This window comes from Ambystoma mexicanum, chromosome 7q (genome assembly GCF_040938575.1).
Source record: "Ambystoma mexicanum isolate Mex_15411 chromosome 7q, UKY_AmexF1_1, whole genome shotgun sequence".
Lineage (NCBI taxonomy): Eukaryota > Metazoa > Chordata > Amphibia > Caudata > Ambystomatidae > Ambystoma > Ambystoma mexicanum.
Genome location: NC_090941.1, coordinates 494,347,502 through 494,370,276, shown reverse-complemented (window position 1 = coordinate 494,370,276; position 22,775 = coordinate 494,347,502). Strand labels below are relative to the sequence as shown.

At 44.7% G+C, this 22,775-nt stretch overlaps 1 protein-coding gene across 5 annotated transcripts in view; it reads right to left on the bottom strand.

The window, feature by feature from the left end:
* The window catches only part of CAB39L (calcium binding protein 39 like), a 1,166,132-nt gene that overhangs the window by 881,699 nt on the left and 261,658 nt on the right, over positions 1–22,775 (bottom strand). The window contains exon 1 of one of the 5 annotated variants that reach the window (XM_069640068.1): positions 11,630–11,833. The exons of 3 other annotated variants lie outside the window; for them this stretch is intronic. The gene's annotated coding sequence lies outside the window, so the exon portion shown is untranslated. Of the gene's footprint in view, positions 1–10,702; positions 10,999–11,629; positions 11,834–22,775 lie in introns of those variants that run through there. One more of the 5 variants, XM_069640067.1, reaches the window with a different exon arrangement.

Here is a 22,775-nt window from a genome sequence, read left to right as displayed (position 1 = left end):
CACAGGTTTCTGCCTAACAGGGAGAACGAGAGGCCACCGGGGAATCATTATGAAACAAAAGAAACTCGTCTCAGTGAAATTGACAAGCTATTTAATATAAAGTCTATAAAGTGGAACAGTACTAATGTGAGAAAGAAAATCACGTTTAAGCCTGAAATAGAGATAATTAAGACTTGGGCACAAACACCCTGGGAAGTATCCCATAGTTCGAGAACCACGGAATCGTGCATACCATAAAGAGAAGTCTATGGTTATGAAGTGAAGTTAAGTGAACCCAATATGGGAAAAGATCTGCAAAGTGAGCCACCCCAGTACAAGGAAAATATTAACTGTCAAGAAAGGCTATCTCATCTAAGAAACTATCGCTTACCGAAATCAAAAAGTCATGCCAGCCTGGAACAGAAGATAAAAAGGGATTATTGCAAAACTATCTATATAGAGGAGGTACAACCCAAAGACCTTGTGAGAGAATTGCAAGAACGTATACAGAAAATAACAAGAACCTATTTAAAACTAGTATAGGAGAAACATTCAGAGAAGAGAATCCGGAGAAGAGAGACATTCTCCTGACCTTATTTAAAGGATAGTTCCGGGACTTTTTTTTTTAATTGTCCCTACGGTTCGGCCATGTGTTTTTAAGCATAACTCGGTAGATCGTAGAAAACTTTCCTATGGACCTTACCCGACTTTTCGTCCATTAACGCACTCGAAATCAGCTGCCATTTTCTGATAATCCTATCATTTCCCCCCATCGCCCTGGCTCACCTGCTTTTGCGGCACTTAATCGAATCCCCCGCCCCTGAGCCTGACATCAGCCTACGCGTACCGCCCATTTCCCAACGCCAAAGCACGTTTCGTGTCAACAATCGCTGCGCCTCAGCTAATGATGTGTCGCCATGGAAATGGCAGGACGCCTCTTTCATCAATAAGTATAAACACACCGTTTCACAACACACAGCAGCAGATTTTCGATTCCATTACTCTCTCTGTGTTACTTTGAGTATTCTGTGACTCGTTTCTGTGCTCTGGTCAGCTACCTTTGCCGCTTCTAGGCCTTGTGAACACCTGTACCATCTTTGTAAATTATTTTACTTTCTTTACCACACAATGGCTACAATAATGCTGTATATGTACGAGCCCGAGTACACCGAGCAAGAACTACTGGAAAGGCAAGCACGCGAAAACGATGGGGATTCGGACGGCAGTTGGGAGGACCAGTCAACGGATAAAAAGCCTGGACCATGTTGCATGGACGGCGTCTCCACCTGGTGCACGTGCAATCGGTGCGAGCTAATGCCAACTGAGGAGGAGAACTGCTGCTGCCGTGAAAATTCCGGGTGCTTGGCCTACATTTCGGAAGGCGAGCCAAGTCCGCAATGCATCACCGAGCTGCCAGAGTTCAGGGAAGCCTGCCTCTCACGGACCGTGTTGAGGATGATGATGGTGCTTATGCACGAACTTCGCGGCACTGTTCGTCCGCGTAATCCGAGTAACGAGTAAGTATACTCTGGTTTTGATGTCAGTGATGCCACTACTATGTCATGGTCGTCTCCCACATATAAAATTACATCTACATATCATTCGAATGCATGTAAATTGGTTCCATATTGTGCATTTTCTAGATAGAATTTTTTTCAAAGCAGAATGACATTTTTTACCTGAATCGACAGTGATAAGAAAGTTTTCTCATTTTAATACAATTTGCATCTTTCATTTTCACAGGTGGTACAGGCTGGTGGCCTATCGTTTCTTCACTTGGTGGCTTCACGGGAGGCTCGGACACCGCGTTCAGAGAGTAATACCTGCCTGTCGGTACTTGCCATTAGACAACATTTCCCCAGCGACAGTGGACAATACCGCGGGTTTTTCCTGGATGTGCTGCAACCGGAACTTTACAATGTGTAATGTTTATTATTTATGTTCAATTGAAATTAAGATCTAAAATAAAACCCAACATATATTTTAACAATGGTTGTTTTGATTTTTTAAATGAATCTAGTGTGTCTCCATTGAATAGTCTTCCTGTGCCTTGTCTTGTCACACCACATGTCTCCGGCCAGCATCCTCCCTCACGCTGGCCGCCCACCTTCAATCCACATAACCGTTGAACCCATATGCAGCAGACATACATATTTTATTTTGCGGGTTGGCATCAAGCCTCCCGGCCTTGCCTCCTCCCCCAAAAATACTTACCACACCACTTTGTTCAAGCGTTGGCAATAAAAGGAAGGCCGTTGGATTTTATTGATACAAAACATGGTTATAGGTAAATAATCAATATGGTTGATCATAATAAATCATCCTTTTGGGCACCGGGTACAGAGATGACCCCCTATGGCCCGTGCCGCCTTGCCACCACAGGCCAACCTGCTGCTGACTAACTGCCTAGGCATCCAGGGTCTCCAGGGTGAACTGCACCCATATATTCTCCTGGGAGGCTGAGGTATTTATAAACTCACCCCCCTGCCTTCCATGTACTAGATCCTTCAGCCTGCCTCTTACATGCAGTTAGATGGCCTCTCCTTGGTGAGGCCCTGCGGCAAACGAGTCTTATCTGCACGACCAGCGCCCTAATCCACCCCCCCGCCCTATCAAAGGCAGTTCGCACCGGGGTACTTGCGCTGCCAAGTGGAGCAGTCAGGGAGCGATAAAGGCCAAGAGGTGCCAAAGACCATGTACACTTCAAAGTGGTCTATAGAGCATGGGTTGTTGTTCCCATGTCTACCTCCAGACCCCGTGTCTCCTGCCAAGCATCCCCCCTCACGCTGGACGGCCCCCTGCAATCCACAAAAGTGTGTCTCCATTCACGAGTCTTCCTGTGTCTTGTCTGCACGACCACCGCCCCAATCCACCCCCGCCCTATCAAAGGCAGTTCGCACCGGGGTACTTGTGCTGGCAAGTGGAGCTGTCAGGGAGCGATAAAGGCCAAGAGGTGCCAAAGATCATGTACACTTCAAAGTGGTCTATAGAGCATGGGTTGTTGTTCCCATGTCTACCTCCAGACCCCGTGTCTCCTGCCAAGCATCCCCCCTCACGCTGGACGGCCCCCTGCAAACCGCATAATGCCACGACATATACACGTCATTCATTCACAAACACACCCCTGCTTCGAATTCTATATAACCCACTTCATATTTCTAATGTGAACTTCTTTGCGCTTTGCTAGTCAACCCGTGAAGGTGCTGGTTATCTGCTCTTCGTCTCTGTGAACTTCCGTGACCACTTCGCGGAAACTCGTCAGTTTGCAACCTGTGAACTGCTCCCTGTTCTACGACAAGAAACTACTCTGATCCCTGCATCTGTTTGTTCGTCAAGGTAAGGCCATGTACCATAATCATTTTGCGTCCAATTTCTTTTCGTTCAAGACAGTACATGCAAGGAACTAGTCACATGTTCTGAGTTTACATTGGTATTCATAGAGAATTGTTGATCTTTACTTTTCAGAACTTTCCACAATGCCTGCCTGTTCCATTGGCGGTTGCCCTTCGAAGACCCATAATAAATCTGAAGGTACTATAATGCATGTTTTCCTTAAAACAATAGATCAGATAAGAGAATGGGTCCGAAATTGCGGATATCCACCGTCTGAGCTTGAAAGTAGAGTCCTAGAAGTCTTTGCGGACAAGAGGGGTGATCGATACCGCATCTGCAGCAGGCACTTTAGCTCAGACATGTACTCCACATCATTGCTAATAAAGAAGAACACACCGCGAGCGAGGCGAAAATTGCTCTCAACCGCTATTCCCACTCTATTCGTCCACATCCCTCCACTGGTGAGTCAAGTTTACGTATTTATCTCTCTGCCTTGCAGTAGTGTGTAGCATTAGCTAACAATAATTTCCCCATTTATGTATCCACTCAATATGAAGGCGGAAGATTCTCCATCCGTGTCGTTATTGCAGTCATCAGCCACTTCAAGCGCCTATCGGGTAATCTTACTTGGCTATTCTGCCACTGACTTGTTTTAGGCATGTAAATCAATAGTTTTAATTTATCGTGTAATTATTTTACCTAATGGTACACCCTTGTACTCGTCCTCTAGTCTTTGTTTTCAGTTATAATTATTGTTATCCAAAATAATGCAAGTACTGTCTTTCAGAGAGATGCTGAGGAGTCCAACGTATTGACGACAACCGTTGATGTCACTCAGATGCTCGAGGTACGTTTCCGGACAGTTCCATCGATGGAGATCATCAGATCTTGCATTCTTGTAGCGTGATTGTTACACACAATGTTTCTTTCGTTTTTAGCCATTGATATGTCCTTCTGTCGTCGCCCTCCTATGTGTCTTCTTTTTTCAATATTGTGTTCATTACTAATGAAAGTCCTATGTTTCAGGGAGTCGATGGAGCATTAATCCAAGAAGAAGGGGGAGCATGCAGTTACAGGTCGGCGCAACAGCTTGCAGAAGTGTGCACCGCAGTTACATCGTCCCTTGATGTTCTTATGCATTTCGAGGTATGGATACTGACAGTTCGATCAAGCGAAATCATATGACGTGATTACATCCGCTATACTTCCTTCTTTGTTTCAGGGAGATGACGGAGCTTCTTCTACAAGAACATCACCCCTAGTAGTTGATGCAGATCTCTGGGTGGTGACACTTCCAACGATCGAGCAAATCGAATCATATTTACATATCCATTATTTATTTTAGACAACTGATCATTTGTGCAGGTCTATTTAGATGAGCCGTTGACGCCTGCACAAAGTTTCTGTTCTTTTTATCAAAATAGAAAACCATACTAATGCAATTACTGTGTTTCAGGGAGTTACTGAAGCATCATCTTCAATAATATCATCAATGGAAGTCTATGAGGAGCCCGAGGTATGGATCTTGACAGTTCCATCTAACTAGATCAACTATGCGTGAATAATTGTCGTTTGAATGTTCTACACAAAGCGTTCATTCGTGTTTTGCTATTGAGATGTACGTGGGTATTGGTCCCCAAGTACATTTTGTGTTTTCGATATTATTATACATACTAATGAAAGTTCTATGTTTCAGGGAGTCGATGGAGCGTCAGTGCGTGATGGATGTGCTTATGAAAATATAGTCGTTGCAGCGCAAGAGGAAGTGGAGACATGCACACACGAGTCGGAGCAACAGCGTCCTGATGTTGAAGTTCGAGGCAAGAAAGTTTCAAAGAAAAGAAAGCAAAAGAAGGTTAGTGTCCTGGTCACTATATTATGTTGTTTTTCACTGTTAATAGTTCAATACTGTAAGTTGTGTTTAAACTGAACATCCCTTTTCCAATCTGTCCTCTAGTTGCGAGTGGGTGTACGAACTAGATCTACACAGACAGTGAAGCGAACGAGAGATGTTGCTTGTCAAACCTTTTGGCAGGGACTTGAGACTGGAGATGCATCGTGCCAATGGGAAGAATATGAAGTGATTGACAACGGAGCTATACCACCACCAGCCATTGATAGTGAATGTCCTCCTGGTAGTTCGGATGCAGTCGGAGATCAATTCACAGAATCCACACCCGCAAAAACTAAGACCGCGAGAAAGTTGAAGAAATTGTTTTATTCACCCATCGCCGGAGAAGGAACAGATGTTGCAATGGAAGAGAATGAAGTGGACGACAATGAAACACCATCAATATCATTGAACATAGCGGAAGACGATATCAGAGATTCTACCTTTCATGTGAGTGACATGTCCTCAACGTTACAGGCCGAACCAGCTGGGATGCAGAGTGACAGTATAAGGAAAGAGGCCAAATTCATTGTATTCGATAGTTGTTTGATTGATATTATTATTCGGATGAAATGTGGGCATTCGGTTGGTGGGGAAGTATGTGGGGAGCCATTGATTAATGTGACTCGTGCGATTCGAGGCACTAACCTTAAAATACATGCCACCTGTACAAAATATCATCCTTTCTCATGGTCTGCACAACCCATGCTGGGGCAACTGCCAGCAGGCAATCTACTTTGTGCAGCGGCTGCACTTTTTAGTGGTTCAAGTTTTAAAAAGTTAGAGTCTTTCTTTCAGTTTGTGGGAATCCATTTCATTGCGAAAACTCAGTTCTACAAATACCAAACCGATTATCTATTTCCAGCCATTAGCGAAGCTTGGAGAATGGAAAAAATGTCTATTGATAGTACATTCGCGGGCAAACGGTTCAGGCTAGCCGGTGATGGACAGTGCGACAGCCCAGGATTTTCAGCCAAGTACTGCACCTACCACTTTCAGGACATGGAAAGTAAGAAAATTGTGAGTTCGGTGGCCGTGCAGGTGTCACAAAGTACATCCTCAGTGGCCATGGAGAAAGTTGGCTTTGTAGCAGCATTGCAAGAACTACAATCGCGGGGAATGGTGATCGACCTGATAGCCACGGACAGACACGTTTCAATTGCCAAGACAATGAGAGAAGAGTACAAAAATATAAATCACCAATTTGGCGTTTGGCATCTTGCAAAAACAATCAATAAAAAAATGTCGGCTGCAGGTAAAAAAAAAAAGATATGCAAGGTATTTCACAGTGGTCCAAGTCAATCAGCAACCATCTTTGGTGGAGCTCAAAAACATGTGGAGGGTCGTTGGAAATTCTACTGGAAAAATGGCGGTCAGTAATGCTACACTGTACCAACGTTCACCGTTGGAACACAAACCAACATTTCCACAATTGTGAACATGGCCATTTGTCCACAGAGGAGGCACGGAAGAAGAAGTGGTTGATTCCTTCATCACCCACTCACAAAGCCATTGAAAAGATTGTATTTGATAAAACTATAACAAGAGATTTGAGGGGACTCACGGAATTCTGCCACACAGGAGATTTGGAGGTGTTCCACAATATGTGCCTAAAGTACAGGCCAAAACGATTGCATTTTGGCATGGAGGGCATGATAAATCGGACTTTTCTAGCGGTCTTGGCACATAACCATAATGTTGGCCGTCAACAAAGTAGGACGACCGGAACTTTAGGGACGCTTCGCTACAATAAGGCCGTCACTAAAAGAAGTAAACAATGGATTATCAAACCAGTGTTTGAGGATATGCAATATGACTTTATTGAGAGACTTATTGTTGATGTCCTAGATAGGCACATACATGGAGTTGTGAACGAACCTGTGCAGGGGACAACTGCATTGCCACCCAACATTGCCTCTGTTCCATGTCCACCTAAAGAAGAGCTCATTGAGAAATACACATCACGGTTTAAATGATTGTAATTTGATTGTCTGTTCTCTCGAGTCTCCTCATGTCGCAGGCCCATTGAATATGTGTATCTATGTAATGTGTAAATAAAAGTGATTGCTCAGTGTACATGCAATGTGTCTCTCCACCCTCCGTATTTATGGTTCTCTGGGGCTGCAAAGCACGCAGACAAAATGCAAAGATGGAGTGTAAATTTCAAGTCCTGTGAGATGGCCTTACACTGAATGTAGCTAACTAGGAATGTGTGCTCGTTCAAAGTGAAGGTCAGCTGCTTTGATTTTTTGCTCGGGTGCCGGAATGGCCCACGACTCAGTATAAGGTTCTATTGTTATTTGACCTTGACAGGCCGGGACCATCCCGAAAGACTTCTTTTTGGGGGTGTGGTGCAATAACGTAAGAAACGATAATGAATATAATTTCAGAAACGAAAGCCATTTAATGTTCGTTCATTAGAAGAAATAACGTCGGCATAGAAGGAGTGGTATTTCGGGGCTGCCCTACGCACAGACACAATGGAAAATGCAAATATAATGTAAGTAACTCTTTAGATGAGTTTATACCGCAATTTAATTACTATACAGTAGCTTTAAAGACGGGTTAAGTTGTACTTGTTCGTTCTATGTGGCATATTGTTTTGTACCGCGCACTATCTTGAGGAGAACCATCTCCTTTTACGGAAGCACCTTAAAACCTTCCTCTTTGCTTCTGCTTTCTCTCTCCCTCTCCCCTGCTACAACTGGTCCACTGTCTGCGACCTCGGTCCTGGGCCCTTCCACTCTCCACCTGCACTGCCTCCCTGTCAACCCCTGCACTGGGGGACTGTCTCAGTATCCTACAGCCCCCCCCCTTGACGTATAATACCCAGTTGCACTGTCCTAGCTATGAAATAATTTCCCGACCTAATATATAAAATGAATAATTTTAATAAAGATCTGATGGTGAGACTAATTTCATTTTTTATGTTTTTAAAACTGGTACATCCTTCATTATTGTATGTGTCACGAGTACCAGACACCGGCGGATGGCTTTTTTAACCGCCAGCTGCTTCTCCGCGTGAACAACGTTACCACCCTGACCATTTTATGGGACGATCGCCAAGTACAAGTATGCCCTTACGCGGTACTAACGGCTAGATGCAACATAAAGACCGTTGTGGTGGCCTAGTGCCTCGTTGTTGGAACAGCCATGCGATTATCAGTGCGACCGAAGAGCTTATTTTATCGTAAACCAACACCCTGTGTACTGCACACGAACATCGCTTGCCTCAAGACGAACTATTTTGGATCGAGAGCAAATAAAAATGCAAATCGCTGAATATTCTCAAAACATTTGATGTCAAATAAATGTACTTTTTACAAACGTACAATCTTGCCGTTTGCTTTTAAACCACAGTTTCATATTCCGAATTGTGGCGCTGTATTGTGAGATGATCTAAGACCCTGTGTACAGCAAAGGAACATCGCGTGCCTCAAAACGAACTTTTTGGAACGTGAGCAAATAAAAATGAAAATCGCTGAATATTCTCAAAACATTTGATGTCAAATAAATGTACTTTACCAAATTTATAATCTTGCGGTTTAATTTAAAAGTACAGTTTCATATTCCCAATTGTGGCGTGCTGTGTTGTGTGAGCTCATCTGTGTTGATTTCCGGGTTCTGTGTGGAGTCGCGCAGAAGACGCCTGGGCGCGTTTGCCTACGCAGCTCAGTCACGTCACGGATAGAGGCGGGGAATATGAATGTTTTGATAAAGTCTGTTTCAGGGGCGGGGGATTTGATTTAGTGCCGCAAAAGCAGGTGAGCCAGGGCGATGGGGGGAAATGATAGGATTATCAGAAAATGGCGGCTGATTTCGAGTGCGTTAATGGACGAAAAGTCGGGTAAGGTCCATAGGAAAGTTTTCTACGATCTACCGATTTATGCTTAAAAACACATGGCCGAACCGTAGGGACAATAAAAAAAAAGTCCCGGAACTATCCTTTAAGTTGGTTACAATAGTAGTAGGGTCAGTTAGAACTAGTTTTTGGACGGCAGATTTATTCATTTGAGACTTCCTGACAAGCACATTTGTTATTTATATAGGTAGGGAACACCCATATAGCAATAAGGAAATATGTGCCTTATTCTGATTATTTAATAAATAACCAGTGAAAAGTCATCTACGCTCTGCAATTGGCAACATGTACAATTTGAGGAGCAAAAATACGCTTGCAAGCAGTCAGACTTTGATGAGCTTGTCTGACTGGGTGGTCGCGAACGAAGGGCCTTGCAAAATGTTTATTGACCCACAGTTAAAATCCACGCTCCATTTCGCCAGGAAACCCTGCCACAAAAAATGACTCACTTCTTGCGGCCAGAAAGATGCTACAGCACTGATGCTTTACCTTCCAAAGATGTATTCGACCCAGGCCAGTTCCTGGGTTGTTTTACTGTGGCTGGTGATCACAATTCCTCTGCAATGCTTCCTTAGTTACTTAAAGTTAGTGAAATTACTGATGCTGGTCTAGAAGCGTCTTTGGGTCAGCCTGGCAGTCTGAGTAAACCACCGTCTGCAACTCCTACACGCTTTCAAGGGCATCTTGAGTATATCCCCCTTCTCAACCGAATGAGGACAATTCCTTCGGGACCCCATTAAACAATGCCCTAATACCTTCTGTGCACTCTACTATCTCTTAACTTGACTAGTTAAACTATACAAGAACATTTTGTAAGAGTCAAAGTTGCACAAGGCTCGTTTATTTGAGATTGAACAATGTTTGGAATTCTGTCAATCATGCTGTTTGCAGATGTATTCTATGCAAAATGTAGGTCTGCACTACACTAATAAAATAAAGTTTTTAAAAACAGCCATGGAAATGGGTCAATATGTACAGGCAGTTCAACGCCGATATGGATATAAATGGGCAAATTGACAACAGGATGATGAAAGGAAACGGTCTCGTTGCATGGCAGAAAAGGACCCCAGTATATACTGGCCCATTATTGGCGATAATATCTACATTTTAAAGGTATATAAAAATGTAACCGAACGTGACGAAAAAAATTCCGGGTTCCAAAATCTATGCACCAAATGTTAACCATTTTACTTGTTAACAATTTGAGAGGTCACACTATACGTATATACATTTAGCACGGTAAGAAAGCAAGCGTTAAAATAAAATAAAACTCTGAATTGAAAAGAGAATCAATGAAGACATTTCACACTGGCAAGCACCTTTAACTTCCATTGGAAACATTGTTCACTTAAAGCTGTCCAAATACAATAAGCACTTAATGACAAACACTACGAATTCGTTGACCTCCTAGATTAATCAGGTATAGAACAATAAAAGGAGGTGACTGCGGGAAAAACGAAATAACTAAATAATCTTCAAATAAAACATCTCTCTGCGTAAAGAGTGACTTTTACAAAAGGCTAGTGATACCAAGCTGGGTATGGATTTCTACTTTTTGAGCCAATTCGAATCAATTGGAGAAAAAAAACGTTTCTAGTTGCACTGAAGGGTATAGTGGGTAGAAAAAGAGTACGCACCTTGTATGGAGAAACACCTGGGAGGCTCGGAGTCTAAAGTGCCAGCAGGTGCTAGAAGCCGATCTGTCCCGTTAATATAAAGTCGTCCTCATGGACCTCATTGCTAATGTGCATAAAAAGCACCTTTCGGAATTCAGTTCTCACGTTATATATAACCTTGAATTCAACACAGAATTGTCTCCACAACGCAGATCAGATGTTGCCCTAGACTAGGACATGAAGCAGTACATTTCCGATTCTACAGTACTTTACAGTACTTCCCCCTCGCTTCTTGTATCACCAGAGGCAATTCAGTTTCTGGACAAACCAGCTCTCTCCCAGTCACTCGCTCGCTCGCTCGCTCACCCTCTCCCCGCCCCCTCTCTCTCTCTCTCTCTCTCTCTAGCGCCCTTGCTCTAAAATGTGCTCCACGTCACAGGAATGCGTGCAAGACAAAGAGAAAATAAAGGAGCTGCCAGCAGAGTCCTCCGGGTTAGAGCACTCACAGTGGCATTGAATGGGAGTACAAAATATTAGGAGAGTCAAGTTCTACAATGCATCGCTTTTCTGATTAAAAGCCAGCAGTCGTTGTCACTTACATGGCGGCTCGAAAAACAGGCGCGTCACTGTGCAAGCGCCTGCATGGCTGTATAGCAGCCCTGGATAACACAAACAGCTTTCAAACGACCTATGTCAAGTTTATTATATGTCCCATCTACAAATGCAGGCCATTCTTCTAGCCGCCATTACGGATATACTGTTTTTTCTCGTGCACTGCTATTAAATATTTAATGCAACTTGTCTGGATGAAACTGCGCAGTAAGGGAAAGGTCAGGTCGATACTGAGGATTCTGCTGTGGGAGCACACATCACAGAGGAGGAAGCTGTCTTTAGCTGCTAGACGGTCACTCCCTCCTGTTCTGTGAACTCTGTCGAGCACTCACCTACCGAGCGAGGTTTGCAGCAACAGTTGTGCGAGTGGGAAGGCTCGCACTCAAGGAAATGTCAGGTTCAGCCAGTGGTGAAACCGCTTCACAAAGCACTAGCACCATGTAAATGAATTCCAGATTTGTCGGTGCATCACATCACAAGAACCCCCCTCCGACCTCCTTTGTGAGCATTCCACTGAGCTACAAAGACAAGTGCATAGGTTTTGCGTTGGGAGTGACCAGATGACTCCGTATCACCTGGGCACACCTTTTCCAGTTTTGGGCGTTGTTTCCATAATCAATGCTAGGGAGTACTCGAATAACATTTGCTACGTGTTAAGCGCAATAATAAAGAGCAAAGGAGAGAATACACATAATTAGATTTTAAAGAATTTATATCGTGCGCTCAGTGGACCCAACTGCATCTAGGAGGTGATTTTACAAGTAGTGAACACCAGACGAAATAAACGCATCTGCTAGGTTTCCTTGATTTTTTTTTGTCTAATTTTTTTTGGGCCGATTTTTTCAAGATTTTTAAAACACATTCTACACGCTTTTTGCTACACGTGTCCATAAACATGGTGGCGATGACATGATGGCGTCATCACGTCGCACACGTATGTTACATAAAAATAACAGCAATTCTGCTCACTCACAGCAATGAAACTTCACAACCCGGTGAAACGTGGCAGTGTTTCCATGGAAAAGATGACCTTTTTGTTGAGTAAAAGGGTAGGTATATCTAAATCTCTTTCCCTAAATAAGATGCATTTGCCAACCACTAGATTGCTTTGAACACCATAACAGATAATAACAACCAAGACAATCAATCCGCCACGTAGTGAACCTTACTGTGAATAAAGTATTATGGGAAGTGGCTATGATCCATTAAAACAAGTTTACGATCACAAATGGATCATAAGAGAAATCTGAACACAATAGATTTTCTTTGTATTATAATTACTTAATGACGGATATCAGAAAGTTTTAGGGACTTTAAACACTCCTTCCTGTTTGGCTCCACGGAAATAAGGGATTAAATCATTACATGAATACTAATGGGAAAAGTTAATTGTGAGGCGTTTTGAATTGACTGGCTCATTTAAAGATAATTATAGTGAGACACCAGTGTTGTTTCACAGAGATATTTTCCTTTCGCACTTACACAGGGTGCATCACATCATAAGAATATACAGAGCTCGAAAGTATTTAAAAAAATCCGTCAAGTATTAAAAAGAAACTAAAAAGAAACAGAACTATTACACGAAAATGTCTAACGCTTTAAAATGGCTTGAGAGTGCTGTTTTTAGGATGATTATTCGTCAAGAGATCCAAGTGGCGAAAACAGATTCCTATAATTGTAACACCCCTTAAAAATGACCAGTATTTGTGGCAATAGGGACAGAAATGCTTGGGGTCAGTTGTAAGACTATGTACATTGTGCTGTATCTTGTGATATTATACAAAACACATTTTTTTTTAAATGAGGATTCGGCATTAATACAGACTTATCACAATTGTAGTTTGTGATATCACTGCTGCATTGTGATGTTTAAGCACAGTATGACATGCATTACTCACGTAATAGCATTTCTGATGGTTTGTATCTGCTTAGATTCACATGCTGTGCATATAGTCCGACATCTAGTTGTTAGGACAGTCTTTCTGAAGTCCAACTAAGGGCTTAGCAAAACCATTCTACTGAGGCAGTACAAGACTCCACTCTTAGTATAAGGCTGTACCACCTGAGTTCGGGGTAGCGTAGACAGAGCAGCCAGGCTTATCTTAGGAGGGAGAGAGGGCAGTAGATACAGTACAAGTAAAATTGTAATACAAATGATCCCAAGAAACACTGAAACACTATGTATTGTAACAATAAAGGATTTATTTAAATACAAGTAGGCCCAGATAAATCTAGGGGTTAAGTAAGTACTAACACATTATATAAAATCACAATATAAAACACAACACTATACTTGAAAGTACACAGACCCAAGTATAAACCTTATTTGGAACACCTAACAGTAACTCTAGGGAAGTCAAAATCTTGTTATACACATTTAGTATAGGTCAAGCCTATTCTTTGGGAGTAAAAGACCAATGGTTACTTTCAGATTACTTTTGGTAATACAAGGACAGCAGGCCCTTACAGTTGTACAGTGACTCTTGGAACAAATCACAAACAGTCAACTGGACAATATACTTTTGGTGAATAGTGAAACACTTATTCTAGGTGCAGTAAAAACCTATAACTACTTTTGTCATAACACAGTTATACCAGGTGAGTAAAACCTAAGGATGTAATGTACAATTGTATGTAATGTCGGACCCCCTTCAGGCGGGTTTTGTGAAAAACGTCGGAACTACGGTTAACATCTTGGCGGTGAGCATACTAAAAGCCAAAGTGTTCGAGGGCAGTCCGAAGATATACATCGCATTTATCGACCTGTGCAGGCATTCGATCGGGTAGACAGGCAAAACTGCAACTTCACGCTTGCCCCCCAAGGATACTGGAGCCCATAAAGGCCTTGTATACGGACACCTCAGTATGTGTCCGGCTGAACAACCAAGGCCTCCTATCCTCCTGGATGAAAACGGCAAGAGGGGTGAAGCAGGGATGCCCTTTAGCCCCCGCTCTGTACAATGCATACATGGCCAATTTTAAAGAGTATGAAGCCAGAGTCCGGATGTTCCCTCCTACACTGGGATTAAGCAAAATCTCACGCCTACTATATGCGGACGACATAATACTCTTCGACGTAACCCCGATTGGCCTCCAGAGGCAGATAAACAACCTCAACTCCTACCTGAAGGAAAATAATCTTTTGATGAACTTGGAAAAAACCAAGATCATGATTCTGGGTAGAAAGGAAAGGAAATTGGAGAAATTCACATGGGTGATAAACAACACTAAAATCGAACTGGTGGACAGCTTCAAATACCTGGGCGTTATCATCAACATGAATAGTAAGGAAACAGCGATGTAGGAAAACATCATGTCCAAAGCAAGACTGCTCGTTTCACAATCCCGAGCAATACTGAAAAAATATGGAAAATTTACTTTGGCACCAGTGGTGACTTTCTATAAGTCTAAAGTAATTCCAACACTCACTTACGGGGTAGAAGCTTTACCGAACCTTCCAACCTCCTTTTGGTCCAAACTGGAAGGATTTTATTGGAGAAAGGTCCTAAACCTCCCCGATTCACTACCAATTGTGCTATTAAGAAGGGAACTTTCTCTACAATCCTTGACCTACATTGTGACCCGTAATGAAGTCATGCTATTTCGAAAGTCTTTACTTCCAAGCCCCCCATTGATTATGCAAGAAATTCAGCAAGAAATTCAGTCGGGAACATGCAAAATGTTAACAAAATGGGCGGCAAAGATTGATGCAATCCTAGAGGGCGCTGGAAGCTGTAAAAACAAATTAATACACAACCCTTCCAAGTTCAAACTGCGTCTATTACAGCAAGACTGGATCGACACCTTAGAAAAAGCAGCCGCATCAAAATTGTTCACAGATTTGCCTCCACAGTTGACTAAAGTGAACGAACTTAAGCCTTACTTGATAAAAGGGCCGGATCCCAGCTTCAGGGTTTACTTTTTAAGAATCCGTTTGAACATCCTACACACAAGGGAAGTCCTATTCCGAAGAAAGTTGGCATCGGATGAAGTTTGTAGATTCTGCAGGAAGCTAGAGATGGCAGAAACCATAAAACATCTCCTCCTTAACTGCTTAGGACTCACAGGCCCTCGTTTGAGACATTTGGGGCATTTGTTTAAAAACCTACATGTCTATGAAGAAGAAGAATGGTGGTGTTGGCTTCTTAGTGGGGTGAAGACCACTTGGGTGATCGCAGTGGTGGGCTTCTTTCGAGAGATTAAACTGCTGTCCTGACGGGAGTATGTGAGCAGGGTTATCAGCTGGGTGCCCTCACACTAACTGCTCTGAGGGGGACACAGACTCAGTATCTGACTATGAATTCTAGATCTCGAATTTTGAAGTTGAATTAGATTCGAAAAAGAATTGATCTGACAGAGCCTTTCGGGGAACTTTGAGATGCATGGGGCTCTGGACAAAGATTGTCTTAGTTATACAGGGAATCTGGATCAGTTAATGGGGTTACCTCTCTATCTCTCCTTCCTCTTGCCCCTCTTCAATTTTGTAAAAATTGTTTTATACAATTAAATACAAAAAAAAAAAATGTACAATTACAGATGTTTTGGAAATCAGGGAACCCCAGATTGAGGTAAGCAATAACTCTGGTAACTTGTTTTGGATGGCACACAGCTGACACAAGGTAAGTAAAACCCACTTACTTTAACTTCACAATGAAGGGGAAAGTAAAAACCCAATGTCACACTTTACTGAATAATTATTCTAGGTAGGCAACAACCTAATGTAGACTTATTAAGGACAGGCTAGCAGCAAGTCAGGGGAAGCAAGACCCAGTTGGGGGACACTCATACAGTTATCCTAACAGGACTAACCTGGTGATACCAACAGTTGGAGGACACTCATACAATTACCCTACAGGAATATTCTGGTGAAACCAACACATTACTTTTGTAAAGAGGCACAACCTAATCACAGGAGAGTAAAATACCTTCACATCTACTTTCTTTTAGACTGGTAAAACAGTGGCTAAGGAAGAAAAGATGTTAACCATACTTTTAAGAATAGTGCATCACACCTTCAAGATCAGTATGAACTTTTGTAACTGTTCACTCTTCGAATTACAGGTACCAACCAACCAACTCTTTACAAGTTAGTAAAACACTTGATTTCGTTTCTAGGCACAAGTCCCAATCCCTTCAAAGTCTTTCCCTTAGAGCATGAGTGTTCTCAGTGGCAGAAGGGGGGTCACTAGGACTAGTGATCAACAGGCAGTGTTAGAATAAGTTCTTTAGTAGCAAAAGTCAGAGTTTCCTTAGGAAAGCTGGCAAACAAGTGAGTACCTTACTTCTAGGGTTAGAAGAGGGTCCAGGGGCTTCACAGAAGACACCCCAGTAGGATTCTAGCAGTGGGACTGGGTGTACTGGACGAGGGACCTCCCAATCACAGAAAATACCCCAAGACTACACAGAAATCCCAGCAGGCTTAAGGTAAGTATATACCCAAGCCAACGCAGTACCTCAGCAATGAAGAAGAGATTGCAGCAGGCGAACTTCAGGGACTGCAGCCAAATACCCGGTCACTGGATTCCTTGTCCTGGAGACGGAACACAAGACCTCAGAAGGGACTTTGCAGCAGGGATCGATGAAGAAGGCTCTAGGCAAGATTTCTCTCACAGCTCAATGTGGTTCTGCGGGTTTGGCGTCTTTTCAAGGAGCACAGAAGAAGACCGAAAATCGCGTTGAATTCTCGTTGTAAGAAAGGTCCAGCACTGTTGTGAGGGGTCTTTTTGGACTCGTTTCGTGTCTCTGGAGATAGACCAGGATGCCCACAAAGTTTCAGCGAGATTCGGAATTCGGAAGACCGTGCACCGCACAGTGGCTGGAGGTCCCAGGGTATTGGAAGAACGCAATGTCTCAGCAACCCGTGGGATGGCTCAAAATGCAGGTCGTCTTGAGTCTAGTGGGTCTCACCAGGCTCTGGGTTTGGGTCGTCGTTTTCGGAGACCCCAGGTCGATCGGAAAGAAGGGCTGCAGCAGGCTCCGGTTATACAGCAGGCTCTCCGGTCGCTGGAAATCATTCCCGCCGCTTTTCCTTCGTCATCCTCTTCGGTTTTCTGTTCCAGTGGTCGACATGAGTTCAGCTTCCAGGTTTCCAGTATTTATCAGGAACTGCAACACAACCTCTGCATTCTCTCCCCGCATTTTACAAGAAAGGGGCGTCTGGGTGTCCAATCAGGACAGCCAACCCCCCACTGGGATTTGGCCTAGTTGAAGGAAGGCCAAAGACAAAGGAGGGGGAAGTTTTGGACTCCTCCCCCACTTCCTGTACTTACAGACTGACTGGAGCCTGGGCCAGGTGTCCAGGGGACTCCCGCCAAAGACAAAACTCAAACAAAGGAATTTCCCACCCTGGATGTCAAGGGAAGGAACAAGAAACGACAAGAAACACTAAAATGGCAGAAAAAGAAGACGGGGCCATTTTGGTAAAATGAGCACCCTTAGGTGCCTTTACTGCAGCTGTGATTACAGCCCGCGGTAAAGGTGCACCAAATTAGTAAAAGGTATCACTGCCAACAGCCATTAAATGTAAGCTTGTCACTGTAACATAATTGTTACAGTTTAAATGTGAAAGGGGATACATTGTATCTCCCCAGAACTCCACATAAGGTGGGGTGTGCTGGTTTCACAGAATAAAATGTAAAAGGGATCCAAAGATCCTTTCCACCCTTGGGAACTGTAGTTCACTCAAGGGTAGCACAAGAAAGTTAAATGGGAGCCCATAGGGCAACCCAGCAACAACAGGCACTTATTGCCAATAAGTTGTTAGACATGATAACTTTGAAAAGACACTATGGAGAGTCTTAAAAATGACACCCATAAAAAGAGTTAAAGATGAGGTGAGTGTGGAAAAAGGTTCCCACTCACTGAGGTATTAATGAAAAATATCCCACTAGAAAAGCAAAAAGTTCTGGAGTTGAACCAGGAAAGGAAGATTTACCAGCTCTGTGGAAATCTTACCTAACACTAGTGGAGATCGCAGAGCATAGCATCTTTCTCTCCAAGATCGAAAGGGGACATCGACATGGGCGTGAATGTAACATTATCCCTAACGTGACGTAAAGTGTACTCAAAATCCCACACGCGTCGAGGTCCCTCTGGTTGTGTTTTTTATGCCGTGAGGGAGCCTTATAGTCAGCGTGAGCTAGTACAGAAGAGAGAGGGTGTAAGAGGTCTATGTTCATTCTACTCCACGAGTGGAGGAAGGGTGGGCGCATGTGAATCTAAGCAGATACAATCATCAGAAATGCTATTACAGTGAGTAATGCATGTCTTCTGATGCTTGTGAATCTCCTTAGAATCACATGCTGTGCATATAGTCTGACATCTAGTGGAAATTGCGAGTATTGCATCATTTCTTTTGAGGATTGAAAGGGGCAGGCGACATGGGTGTGACTGTAACGCTATCACTAACGTGACGTGTAGTGTACCCAAAATCCCTCACACGTCAAGGTCCCCCAGATTGTTTTTTTCCACCAACCTAGTTGCTCGCCTATGCGTAGCTCGCAAGAGTTTTATATTGCTAACTTTGTCCCCACGACCTGGGGTCGTCTAGTCTCCCGACTAATCTTCTCGATGACGACCTCGTGGGTTTCCTGCCGCCGAAGACATCTACAACTGCTCGGCGACTGTCGACCGCGTGGCCTCGGCCCTCCGGCCAGGCCCCTACAGTAGGGAGAGTGGGGCCCTGGGTTTATTCATCTTTAAGAATGTATTTCCTTTACCATTCTCTTTCTCTTCTTGGTCTGGCTGCCGCTACCCTCTGCTATGGAGAGGATGCCCTTTAAATTTTGCCCGTCCTGTAACGGCAAGTTTCCTTGGAAGGACACCCATCGATATTGCAATCAGTGTCTTCCTCGAGACCACAACGAGCGCTCATGCAAGGCCTGTAAGCTCTTTCGACCGAAAACGTTGAATGACAGATGGACTAAACGGTGGGCGGCGTATGCTTTGCAGGCCAAAAGCATTTCCCCCGTTGGCGTTGTCGCTTCGGACGACGAGGAATCCATCGGCAGCCATGGCTCCGAATTGGAAGCCATCGACCTCTCAGCGGAGCCTGCAGGCTCCCAAATACCCGTCCCGACAGACAGGCCATCGGCTCTGTTATGGGGAGATCACACCCCGGCAACAAGGGCACCCACACACCACGGGTACAAAAACACACAACCCCCAAGGCCTCTTTGACGGAATTGTCAAAGAAGTGCACAACATCATAAGGGCCGCTGTAAATTTCGATGGCACGTACCTAACCTCAAGATTCGCTTTCACAGCATGCGACTGGGCATCCCTCTGGAACGGGCGTTTACCCTAAAAAGCATACCATCTTCGACACACTGTCCAAGGGCGCACAAGCACCTAAGGCCCTGGTGGAGTCACGGACCACGACTGTGCCTTCAGGTGCCTCAAGACCTTCGATACAACCGCCGAAAAATTTGCAAAAGCCTTGTAGCTATTATTTTGGCAGCCACAGAGCACATGGGCACCCCCTCTCATCGGGAGGATTATTCTGAAGCCCCCATGCTCTCTCTAAGGCCTTATTGGGAAAATCTCGCCCTCCTGAGCAACCTTTTCCACCTCCAGACGCTTCTGCCTCTTCCCTATGGACTAGGGAGGGGTTTGAACAATACATGGACAATATGGCCTAGTTTATTGACATTTCTGACAGGTACATTACACCAAAAAAGACCCAGAGTAGAGGACTCCTGCCCCATTCCTTAATTACCCATCTCTGCACAAGGACACCAGGAAGCTATCTTTGATGTCCCAGAGGAACCAACACAGGCGGATACTTATGAGGACTTTAATCTGTTTGCACAAGACATGGCTGATCAAGACCCAGACTGGGATCAGGATCAGGTGGACGATCAGGGCCCCTGGCTATCACCAACTCATACCCCTGACCCAGACATCATCTGCCTCGATCCCCCTTCTTCACCTCCACAAAGGATTTGTCACCTGTTGACAACCAGATGTTATTTAATGCTATTTTAAAAAGAGCAGCCAATCATTTACAAATTGCGACACATGAGGCAGCTCCAGGCTCAGATTTCGCGGAGGATATTCTCAAGGAGAAGGATCCGACTAGTCAAACCAAACCCCCTAATAAACGCTATAAATAGGTGTCTGGCCCCTGCCTTGCTGTGCCCGTCTCTCACACGGGCGGTCAAATTATTCCGCCCATCACCTTCCGACCCACTCTACATAAAGGGTCATACTACACCAGATTCCTTGGTTGTCACTACACTTCGGAAGAGGGCGGAGGTTCCACTCTTCGTCGGAAGCCCCTCTGGACAAAGACTGTAAAAAGCTTTATGCCCTGGGTAATCAGGTCACAGCCTCTGCGGCCCACTCCACAAGGATTGCCCAGAATACCACTCTCCTCGGCATTTAGAGGGATGTCCAGTTGGACCTAGTTCAGGATCGCCTTCAAGATGTTCCAGAACCCATGTGATCACGCCTACTGGCGGTCGTGGCTGAAGGCAGACAAGTCACCCATAACATATTGAAGAGCACCCTGGACTCCGTTGAGACTGCTGGACGCACCCCAGCCCAGGGGACCTTACTTAAAAGACACGCCTGGTTAAAGAACTTCGGCTTTAAACCCGAAACTCAGGCCTCTTTGATCAACAAGCCAGTGGATGACTCCAACCTTTTTGCGAAGGCTGTTGATAATGCACTGGAGATGGCTAAAAAAAACAAAACACTAAAGTCGCTTAGCCAGATCACGGCTAAACCCTTCGACCAATGTGGAGGCTCTAACTCGCGCCGGTCCTTAGGTGGCCAATCTTTTTCCCGCTCTCCCCAAGGACAATACGGCTCAGGGAGTACCCCCTGGTCCTCAGGCCAAGGCTCATCTTGTAGCCACAAATACCAACAAAGAGGCCCTCGTAGGGGCAAGGGTAGAAGCAGGAACTCTACTCCTAGCGGCTCCCCAGCTTCCACCTCAAAGTGACTCGCCGGTTTGGGTCCCCTCCCACGCTTCCCTGGTCGGGGCTCGCTTATCATTCATCCACGCCTGGGAGGGGGAATCACATCAGACCAGTGGGTGCTAAAGACTGTTGCCCATGGCTACTGCATAGAGTTCCTCCGGCCACCTCGATACCACCCACCAAGAAGCAGACGCCTGTCACCAGAACACCTGCAAATTCTGCATGAAGAGCTTCAGGTCCTGCTGGAAAAGGGCACCATAGATGTCGTCCCCATTTATTCAGTGTACTTCCTTGTACCCAAAATGGATCTCACCATGCGCCCTGTTGTAGACCTGCACCCGGCAAACAAGTATGTCAAACCTCAAAAATTCAGGATGACAACACTGCAGGAAGTAATCCCACTGCTGCAGCAGGGGAATTACATGGCCACATTGGACATGAAAGATGCATACTTTCATATTTCAATGTTGCCAGCACACAAAAAGTACCTCGGGTTCCCAGTTCAAGGTTCTCCCCTTCGGCGTTGCCTCAGCACCATGGGTATTCACGAAGGTACTGGCGGTAGTAGCTGCTCACCTGTGAAGGCAGTCCATCCCAGTCTATCCTTAACTCAACGCTGGCTCATAACAGGGGATTTGTACGGAACATGCCAAACAAATATCCAGAAGACAGTAGATCTACTCTTCAACCTAGGTTTCTCTATCAACGAGAACAAATCCAATCTAGACACACAGTTCCTGGGGCTCAAATCCGAACCAAATACGGACTTGTCTTTCCCTCCAACGACGGATCCCTCACTATGTAGCCAGTCACCCGGTGACCGTATGCAAAGCAATGCGACTGTTGGGAATGCTGGCTTCCTTTGTCTAACTAGTCCCTCATGCTTGTTTGCGCATGAGCCCCATTGCTACAGTGGTTCTCGAGCCAATGGTGTCGGGCCAGTGGGACGATCTAGTGGTTGTCTCTGCAGCCCTCGTTCCATCTCTGCAGTGGTGGCCAAGGGAAATCCTTCTGCAGGGGAAAACCTTTACCATCCCCCGCAGTAGAAGCCACTTTTACCACAGACTCATCTCTGACGGGATGAGGGCACGGCGTGTGTCCCCAGCGGTAGCATCCAACCACATAAACCTGTTGGAACTGCTAGCAGTGTTCAAGGCCCTGAAGGCCTTCCAGACACGCCTCCAGGGGAAGACAGTTCTAGTCCTCACGGACAGTACTACGGCCATGTATTACTTAAACAAACAAGGGGACACTCACTCTCTAGGGCTTTCCAAACTGTCCCTGAACAAATGTAAGTGGGCTCTCAAACACAAAATGTTCCGACGGGAACTCAATCCTCTGGTAGACGTACTCAGCAGAGACTTCCCCCTACCCGTATAGCAGGAGTGGCGGTTACAGCAGGACATTGTACTCAATGTCTTCGTAGAAGACTTATTTGCCACTCTGGAGAACGCACAATGCCCAGATTACACCTCCAGGTACCCTCAGAACCGCTCCAAGGGGAACAGTCTTTGGATTACATGGTCCTTGAAATTTGTCTACGCCCCTCCCCCTCTCCT